The following is a 10,806-nucleotide window of genomic DNA, read 5'->3' as shown; positions in this document are numbered from 1 at the left end:
ATCCTCACTGTACAAGGACATAATATCGGGGTATGACCTTCCTTTAGATCTATGATATAAGAAAAACACACAGTGTTGACCACAAGTGAAGGTCTGAAGACTTTGTACTTGACGACCGCTGTAAATGGTTTCTTGACAGTTGTTGAGCAGAAAGTTATTGATCTTCCGAGGGAAAGGTCTGAAATCCGGGGGGTTTCCATAGGAATCAAAAAATTCCCCACGGCGGTCCTCCCTTAGATAAATAGCCAGCCAATGTTCTCCGGGCATATTTTTAGGGTGTGTGTTGATTATGTACATTGCAGGTAAATTCTTGATCTTAAATTTAGGCTGCTGGTCGCAGGCGTAGACTCCTTGAAACACTTTCCGTGAGCCGTCCAGGGCATTCATGATGTGGTTGAGCTCTCTGGTGTTCATTTTAATAATAATCATACAGAACGTTTCTCCTCTGATTCACCTCAATAATGTTGTCAAACACAGCATACACGACCATATTTACAGTGCGTGGTAGAGGCTGCTTGAAACGCATCTCCAAACGCATATTGCCCGTCTTCATCAGTGAAAAATGTTGTCCACACTCTTCGTCAGGGGTCAGGTTGAAACCGTACAGGGTGTAACCGCTGCAGTATTCCCGGCGATCGATCAGCAGAGGTTGATCCTTGAGATGGCGACCCGTAGCCAGTACTAGACTGTAATATTCACGAACCGCGTTGCCGTTTTCAAAGTCAGGTTGAAAAGGTCTGGATGGAACCTGCACACCATCGACGTACAGTGCTATAAATTCCGCGTTATAATGTTTAAAGTTAAAGGGGTTCTTGTTGTAAACCCCGGTAAATGCATCATTATCCACGAGACCTATAATAACCTGTTTTGGGAGCTGGCCTAGAAACAGATTTTCCTGGTTCATCACCCGTGTCCCTGCGGGGATACTGTGGACTTTCATATAGACTCTTTCGATCGGGTACTTGGCGTTTGCCGTCATTAAAGCCTGCGCATGTCCTAGTTTAACCGCCGGGGAGACGGATACTTTTTTCACAAACAGCGAGGCCGATAATATGGTCAGTTTATATTTTTCAGTATCAGGGGTCATCAGACAAAAAGCACTTTTACTACGGATCATTTTAATTTTAATGTCTACCCCGTTGAGCATGAGTTTTTCTTGGAAAAATATGTCTGCATGAATATGTCCCATTAGCTCAAAGGTCCTCCCTTCTGTTGAAAAGGCCGTTCTTTTTTGCAAACCCTTATTGAGTCCCTCTGGATCCTGGTCGTCCATAGCTTCCGGGGTGTCTTTGAAGAAAAGGCCGGGGCTGAACTGTTTGCTTAGGGTCTCCTCACTATAATTAAGGATACACTCCATCATGGCCCTATAGGGGTAAGTATTGCTGCTTTGACTAATGAGCCGATCTCCCAGGGTCACATCCACCTGTGAAAACATGGTGGCCACCGGGTAATTGATGACCCCAGCGTTGGCCGTCTTCTCGATTGCATCGCCATCCTCATCAGTCACTTTACAGTTCATTAAAATAAATGTGTTATTCAAATCAATATAATCCTCGCCATTGCCAGCTATAAAAAACTCCAGAGGGGCCGTATCTGAAATTGCGGAAAGAGGGGGTATCTCTACATATATGCTCTTATCTATACTCGTTTGAGTGTATGGAACTGTAAACAGATCCAGTTCTGATTTGACGCATTCTTCCGATAGACTGTGGACAAAAGACATTTTTAAAAGATGTATCCTGAGGCTCTATTTGTCTTTCTTTGAGATTTTCTTTTTGCAGGTTTTTTCTTGTGCTGCTTCCTTCTCCGAGTGTTTCCACGATATGTTGGAGAATGAGAGCTTCTTCGTTTTTTGTTAGCCACGGATCTTCGTCGCCCTGGTGGACACATACTGTTTCTTCTTTTACCCCCCCTCCTCGCCATTACCATGAGACCCGAACCCTCCTGCTGCTCATGGCTAGCTGCCCGGTTCATAACATTGGTGAACACGTCACTAACAATATTTTTAGCCGCTGATTTCAAGTGGGGTCTGGCTATAGCAAAGCCTCTCTTAAGCAGGGGTACGGCCATTCTAAAGAGACCACGAAAGAGTCCTCCTAGACCGGCTCCATACATTGTGGGGGCTCCTACAAAACCGGGCAAGCCGTTCCCGGCTTGCATCTTGTAATAATCCACATAGGCGCTAGGATCTACATAACCCCTCGAGGTAGCCATTTTAATAATGTACACACTGTTTCAGGGGTCGAAAATGTAGTTTGACAATAACTTTACCGAAGCGGAAGGGTACGTTGATATTCTGATCCGATTTTACTTCGATCGTGATGTTGTCAAAGTGGGTCTTTGAGACTGGTACGTAGTGTGGCTTGTCATAAGTAATTGTGACCATGTCATTGCTTTTACCTTTAATAAGTACATTTCTCAAAAGGGGGACATAGCTATCCCCGACCCTCTGGTGTGTTATGATATCCGTATACACATAAAGAGTGTAAAAGCCGCCCCTGATGTCAGCCGGGAAGGGGGCCACCACTTCTGAGAACCTGCTCTCTGTGTCAGAATAGAACCCTAATATACGCCCCAGTTGTCCTTTGGTTTGAATGCTAATACCAGGTTTTGACACCTTGTACACTCTGTTTTTAATAGGGTTGTAATATAGCTTGATGTTGGGGGTGCCTTCTGAGAACTGTTTATGCATCTCATCTAATATTGTATCCACATTGTCATAATAACCTCCTTGCATCGTGAATGTCCATTGACTCTTTTTAACATCGTCAAAAATGGCGAAGGTGGCATCCTTATCTTGTAAAACAGCCCAAGTGTAAGGATACTGTATTTCCGCCAACCCCACTTCCCACGACCCCCTTAGATCTATAGATTTTCCAAATTGTACCGTGTAACTGGATATTTCATTTTTAGGGTATATATCGAGAGAGGCGTTACTGGGTAGAGTCACGTAGAAGCCTCCTGATTCCATCTTGAGTATCGAATGTAATGACCCCCTCACACCGGCGGGCATGTTGTTATAAGGCTTGAATATCACAAACCTGTTGTTCAGGGACCCAACTATTGAACTTTTCAGGCCATCCAAGCCATTTCACCAACACATATTTTTTCCGGTTCTGGGTTTTCTCAGCTAATATCTTTTCAACTCTGTATACAATGTCTTTACCCACAATAATTTTTTGTAACTCGGCTTCGTAAAACGTTCCTTCTATATCCTCCCCGTCATAGTCTTTTAACCGGTACACGGGCGGGTCTCTAGCCACCTGTTCGGTAACTGTAAAATATTCGTCAGAAAATGTTTGTTCATAATCTTTGGCAAAAGTACTCCTTAGCTTTGAAACGCGAACCACATCGCCGATGTTGAACTTATAAGTAGTTTTCCCCTTCTTAATAAATGGGCCGTATAATTTTTTATAGACCTTAAAAGAATTACTTTGATCAACATCTATAGGCTTCATTTTAATACTGGCGTGATACCCTTGGTTGTAAGCATCGATAAAATCCTGAACTTTATCAAAATACTTGAACGTGTTGACCGCTGTAAAATATCTCCACATTTTGGTCTTTATGGTGCGGTTAAACCTCTCCACCACCGATGCCTTAAGCTCATTACCGGTGGTGAAATGATGTATTTTGTGTCTCTTCAGTAGATTCTGAAATTCTCTGTTGAGAAACTCTTTTCCTTTATCAGTCTGCAGTTTTTTAGGACATCGTCCCTGGGACAATATATCCTCAAAGGCCCTTGTCACCGCCCGACCTGTTTTATTATGTAGAATGCGAGCCCAGGCATATTTTGATAACACATCGATACACATCAACATAAATTTGTGACCATTGTTATGTTTTGATAAATTTGACATATCGACTAGATCCATTTGCCATTGTGAGTCTATGTCAGTTGCATATACACGGTTTCTTTTAAAGTTAATCCTGAGAGGTTTATGTAAGGTATAGGCGTCTTGTTCCCGTAACCATTCTGAAACAACCACATCATTAACCTTCACACCGGCCTCAGCGAGTCCCCTTTGAAAACCCTTCTTACCCGCCAAACCCCCAATCTTGGCTGGGTTGTAGTATAGTTCATGCATTTGGGGAGCTTGCCGAGTCATTCTGCCAAATAAACACACAGACCCACACTATGCGCAAAGTTTTTATACAAGGTTTTTTATTCAACTTCAGGAGAGCAGATACCCCTTTTTAGACATTTGAGAAAAGTATAACATACACAACAATTTTTTCTACGGTCCAGACAAAAAGAAATCAGATGATTGGTTACTTGATCTATATCAACAAATACCTGTTTCTTTATCTTGTAGGCACACACCTCAGTTACATATGTAAATAAAACAACAATATGACCTATTTTAAAAGTAAACAGAGGGGTATTAAACATGCTCAGTAAAAGGTCATACAGATGTTGATGAAATGGCCTAATATCATTCTTGGCCCCCTTGAGCGCTTCATCCCAGTGTTCGTACCCCCCGGTCTTTGTTACAGCAGCCATGAACTTTTCCAGGTTTGAAAGTTGATCCTCATCGATGGTTAAATCTGTAGAGAAAAGGCTCGCGTTGGCTACTTTTCTGTCAAGCACATGGTGTAATAGCGCTCTCAGGTTAGCTGCAGAGTGTTGATGACAGAACCAGTTGCAGCAGCAGTCCAGAACATTCCCCATGTTCAAAGTCCCTTAGTTCAGGTCAGAGTCTGAATCAGTGGCGTAGATGTCGAATTCTTCGTCGCTGCCCCCAGCTTTAACTTCTTTACGGAAGAAATAAGCTTTTAGCTTGCCAGCGGTTTTTCTACTTGGCTCATCCAGGTCATTGAGCAGCTGCCCAAGTTTCTCTATTATAAACGGCTCCTTTTTCAGCTCCAGCAAAATCTCATCTATGATTTTCTGGACTTGTCCAGCAGTGACATGTATGTGGGAGTAAGACAGAGCCTTGATTAGTGCCGGTTTCAGCCACGGTTTGTTCAGTCTTCTGTAAAACACGTTGAAATAGAACAGGAAATAGTAACGGTCTGGTTCAAACAAACAACTGTGTCTCAACTGACTGGGGTGATTCACTTCACACCCCCGACAGACTTCTTTCAGAGCTCGGTCGATGAGAGCACTCAGAATATACACCAGGGTGCTTTTAACCACTCTGCTTACTTGGACACCTACCCCGGGCATAAATCCTGCGTCTTCATCACGCCCCCGAGACAGTCCGATGCTCATTGGGTCGCCTGGTGGTTTGTGGGGTGTTTCTACATCCATTGGACTGACCCCCTCCTGAGACGCACAGACGGTAGACAGTTCGGCAAAATCGAGGCCCTCCATGAGCTCCAGAGGCTGGGGATCCCCGAGACTCATTTGGACATCCATCGCTCCGCATGTTGTTTCGTCCTGAGGGACCGGGGTCTGAGGTCTTGGAGGGTAACCGCAGTCAGAGGGTTCCGGAGTGTATACAAAATCTGGGGAATAGAACCAGGGGTGATCCCGGGTTTGAAGAGGCCTGTAGAGCCTGTCGACGTCCGCAGCTTTCGGGTAAGACATTCTCTTTAATTTTAAACCATGAATGAATTGTTGCGCCTTTTATCCTATCTCTTCACTACGTCACGACACACCGCACTCTTAGAAGAGAGTAGACCCTGAGCCGTCAGACCCCCCTCCAACCCCCCACAGGTCGTCTGTTTTATCATCGTCGTCGTCATTCAAGGGGGATATATAATCCATAATCCAGCATATTCTCCTTCTAACAGAATCCAGTTGTGAACATTTGGTCAAGATGTCAAAACCATCATTTATACAGTTTATGACCTCTTTCAAGAACGGCCAGTCCACGGCGTCAAACATAATTTCAGTAACCTGTTTTTCTGGATCCTCCACAACCCCTTCAATAGGGTTTGTAATCAGGGTACTGCTAAACAAAACCTTACGATCAGTAGTTAGAGATAGACTCTTCACCACTGTACCGTAGTTCTGCAAGCTTTCCCATTCACACCTTTCAAAACTCTGAGTCGGAGACTCCGTTTCGCCTTCTCTTGGACCCTCTTGCAAGCCTTCTAGAGTCTTATCCACAAGCCCCAGGTCTCTCCATGCCATCACCTTCAACCAGTCCTCAAAAGAGTATTCAATCACCGTCTCAAAAGGTTCCAACGTACCCTCCTTCTCTCCCAAAGCAAAAAGCTCCACTCCAACATAGCTGGGATCCCTTTTAAAGCGGTAACCCCGTCGACCCCCCCAGAACAACACCCAGGAGCGTTCAATCTTCAAATTGGTGAGTACAGGAACCCTTGCCCGGGATTGTTTCTTGCGGGGTTTCATGTTGATGTCGCTGGACATGTTGAAGAAGCGGGATGTTTCAGATGCTGAGAATTAAAGAGGTATTGCCTAAAAGCAGCGCGGGGTCTTAAATAGAGAGGAGAGTTTCGGGGCGTTGCCTTCAGAGGGGGGGGGGGGTCTTTATGGGTGGCCTTGTTGTTCAGGGTTTTAGGGGTGTACACTTTCTGACGGATATGACGTAGGAATAATTAAGGAAATAACTCTAAAATCACGCCCCCCAATTATGACGTAGGAATATTAATAAGCTTAGGGCATACGTCATAACAAAATAGGCCGCGCCCAAAAAACCCTACTATCTACTGATGTGCGGTCCTAATTAATCGGCTACGTAAATCATGCCTTTCCGACCGAACCTGTAACGCTCAAATAAATAATCTGTATAATTTATTTAGCCATCTAACTTCAAGTTAACCTGACACTGAGCAGGTTTGATTTTTGTTTGTCCGTGTTCCACCTCGGGGGGTAAATTCAATAAACTATGCGCTAAATAAAAACTGACCTTTAAATAAACAGTATTCATCTATCGAGAATCTATGTTCATGGTTTGTATAGAAGTATTTCCACATATGCATCTGGACACTCGGGCAAGCCAGCTGAGAAGTCGCTCAAGTCGCCGCAGCTAAGTATCGCCTTTTTCTCTCGCGTTTCCTAGTTTAGTTAAGAGTCACATTGATTGTTTACGTGGTTTGTTTAGCTAAGAATGATATATCTTGCACCTGTTTTGTAGTAAGAGCAGCGACTGTTTGTTAGTGAATTTAGCAAGTTACTTAGCACACTCAACACGCCCTGTCTGTAATCAGAAGCTTTACACTGTAGGCTGTGATTATTCGCATGTATCTAGTCAGATGAATGATCTGAAATGCATCAAAAGTCATGGAATGAGAGACTTTCTGGGCGTTGGTGGTATAGTGGTGAGCATAGCTGCCTTCCAAGCAGTTGACCCGGGTTCGATTCCCGGCCAACGCAACGTTTTCTTTCTAGGCTTCCGCCAATAGCCATCATTCAAGCTATTGCGACCCTACTAAGCCTGCACTTATTGCTGTTTTCACTAACACACTTCTGGTGAACCGTTGCGCATGAACAGATGACGAATAAATGGCCTTACACTAGTATCCCACAGCACCAGCTTCGTCTGTAGAAAAACAAAGGTTCCTCTGCCTGCTGCAGGATACCCACATCACACTTGACTCGCAGACCTTTACTGCGCCCTCTTGCTTGACGTGGGCCGTGCTCCCAGAAGCGCTGTAACATACATGTGCACTTGCGTGCAAAAGTATTCGGTATTACATTTATTTGACGTGTTCATTGCTTGAATATACTTTAAAAGCTAATACACTCCTCTCCATGCTCACCAACAACAATGTTGGCGACGATGACGGCTAAAGTAAGGAGAAATAGAAATGCCACTTCCATTCACTCCAATTACTATTGTTGTTATTATTACAAGGGAAAACTATGACCCTTGGTCATCAGTGTCTTGGGCGGACAGTTATGTCATTTAACAACATCCAAGATACCCGAGCCATCAGTCATGGCGGCAGTCAGACACTCATGCAATGTTTGAAGGAGAAAGTGTTCAAATAGAGGAGCGCACAACTCTCTACGTGGCACCGATGTTAACTAGTTTTCACAGAAACCTGTGCTATGTGGCTCGTTGGTCTAGGGGTATGATTCAAAGGGTTCAAATCCCGGACGAGCCCTTTGTTTTAGTCTTCTCTCATTCATTTTCATTTTGACAGGGTACTTTTGCCAACATGAAAAACATTTCCTTCATGTATCATGACTTCATTATGGTAATATCTCATTTCGTATGTTTCCAAATAGGCCTCTTAACAATCATCTACAAGCCTACATATACCAGCATGATTTCATACAATGTGCACGATATGTAGTCCATGTCTGTCTCTCTGTCTGTCTAGATATATGTTTATAATTGAGTTGATGATAGTTGCATCTGTGCGCCAAACTGTGTCTGAGCAGCAGACTGTAACTTGAAATAATTGCATGAAAATGTCTGTATCTTCTTAATTTTATGCAGGTTAGTTCAGCTAGTAAGAAAGGTCACTATCTTTTTTATCTTTTTCTGTAACTAAACCATTCAGTCTTTCTACATGATGCCGTGAATCCAACATTTCCCCAATTCGCTCCCTGCGAGAAGACAATGCGATGTGCAATGAAAGTAATAGCCTGTCACTTGGCACTTCAGTTCTGCGTACCACCAAGTCTTATTAGACTCCTTAGTTCTAACTGCAAGTTCCCTGCCATGTCCATGAAAGGGGATTGAGTCCGTATTGAACCATTATCTAAAACACAAAACTATGAGAAAGCTTTCGTGATCTATTGGTGCGCATCGCTGCCTTCCGAGTAGTGGCCAGTACTACTACTACTAAAGGTAATTATACTAAGGAACGAATGAACGAAAGAGAGAGTATCATTACTCAGTACACTTAGAGGCTATGTGTGTACTAGTAACTTGTTACTTGATTTAAGTCACGAAAAGTCCCATCCAACGTCAGTCCCATCCTATGTAATGTGTGATGTCCAGAGCCGGCCCTAGCCATTTGGGGGCCATATGCGAGATTTGATAGTAGCCCCAGAACCATCCCCCCTCTCGATGAAAAACATTTTAGTGGTGCCCATGTTTATGGCGTATAGAGAATGTTTAGTTAAAACTAAAATAAACACAAACAATTAAATAATGCACATCACAGAACATGTATTGCACTTTAACATTCACTGTACTTGTTGAAGAAATTGATGTAATAATCAATACAAATGTAAATAGTGCACTATGCATATTGAAATCAGAGCAATAACTAATAAACTGTTTAGGTAAAATAACATCCACACCAAAAATACTCAATACTGAAAATACTATAGTGCACAAGAAACTGAATTTAAATAATACAATACTATGAAAAATCATTAGCTGACAACTGGCAAACTACTGCAGTACTTAACTACTAGCTGATCATTATCATCATTTGGATGGCAACTGGCAGTAGGCTAGCTAGCAAAGTGAGCTGGATTATTACTTTATAATGATATATAATTTATAAAGACATGTAAATTCCTCACAAAGTTATGACTTAAAGTCCCACTGCTTGGAATTTAGAAAACACAGAACATCACTAAAGTTCCCCTGACATTATCTTTATAAACTCCACCACAATATACATTATATCCATCATATTTACATTACATTTAGCATACATATCCCTGACGCATGTATTGACCTCACTGGAGACAATATGCTCGAGTCACAGATTAAATGCCCCTCTCCCTCTCGGGTTTACATGGTCTTAGTTTATTGCACTAGAGACGAGTTGTTTACCCGCAGCACTGCACAGGGCAAAGGACTGTCTTGTGCATTGCGCCTTGTTTAATACTTTGTTTTAATGATCTTACCGAGTGGTTTTTTACGTCACTGGTGGGGCTACAAAGCCATGAATCGAAGTGTTTTATCAAGTTAGGATTAAAACACGATGTACAGTACTGAACAGTGTACAACAGACCCACAACAATTTAGAGAGCATAATGATAAAGGAAACCACTGATCCGCATTATCCATGAAACGTCCATCAGCAATGTACTTTACCTTGAAACCCACAATAAATGGACCAGACCGTTACCTTGCACTTTTAAAATGCGTCCATTTCGGGAATGTTACATGGATACCATCATCTCAGACATTAGATTTTGCATGTAAACTGTGGGCTTAGATCGTGGAAAATTGTGCATGTTTTCAAAATTTCTACGCCATTTACTGGTGTTCTTGGGATGCTCCTTCTGTGTGACCGTATACCTCGAGTAAACGTATACTCGGTCTGCTTGAGCAAGTGGGTTGAAATGACGTGTGTAAGCCGAAAGCCAGTAATGTATTTTGATACCAGACATTACAGCTTTCATGACCAGGGGCGCAGCGAGGATTTCAGGGCCCCATGAAAGTAAAAAAGGTAGTTACCGAAGTGTGACCCATCGGGAGGATAGCTAAACCCGGGGGTTATGCCTGTGAGGAGAGGTTGAGGGGTGGATGAGGAAGCTCGCCACTTGATAGGTCCGGTCGTTGAGGTAGGAGGAGAAGCAAGTGAGAGCAGTCCCAGAGATTCCAAGGTCAGCGAGGCAGGAGAGGAGGATGGAGTGATCGACGGTGTCAAATGTTGCAGAGAGACCAAGGAGGATGAGGATTGAGGAGAGGGAGGCTGCCCGAGCACAGTTGAGGGAGTCAGTGACTGCCAGGACAGCAGTCTCAGTGGTGTGAGCGGTGTTTGGAAGGCGGATTGCAGAGGATCAAGAAGTGAGAGATGGGAAAGGAATGCAGAGAGCTGACAGTGGACCGCACGCTCGAGGGTCTTTGAGAGGAAGGGGAGTAGGGCGACAGGGCAGAGACAGGTGCCTCTGAGGAGAGGTGGGGTCAAGGGTAGGTTTCTTGAGGAGTGGGATGACCGCAGCTTGTTTAAATGCAAGAGGGGAAACAGCCAGAG

General features: G+C 43.5%; 1 non-coding gene across 1 annotated transcript; it reads left to right on the top strand.

The window, feature by feature from the left end:
• Window positions 1-7,216: 7,216 nt before the first annotated feature.
• trnag-ucc (transfer RNA glycine (anticodon UCC)) lies at window positions 7,217-7,288 on the top strand. The gene has a single exon. It is a non-coding gene; the product is annotated as a tRNA-Gly (tRNA).
• Window positions 7,289-10,806: the final 3,518 nt, after the last annotated feature.

This window comes from Amia ocellicauda, unplaced genomic scaffold, assembly GCF_036373705.1.
Source record: "Amia ocellicauda isolate fAmiCal2 unplaced genomic scaffold, fAmiCal2.hap1 HAP1_SCAFFOLD_84, whole genome shotgun sequence".
Taxonomy (NCBI): domain Eukaryota; kingdom Metazoa; phylum Chordata; class Actinopteri; order Amiiformes; family Amiidae; genus Amia; species Amia ocellicauda.
Note: the sequence above shows the minus strand (reverse complement) of the source record. Positions and strands in the feature narration are given on the sequence as shown.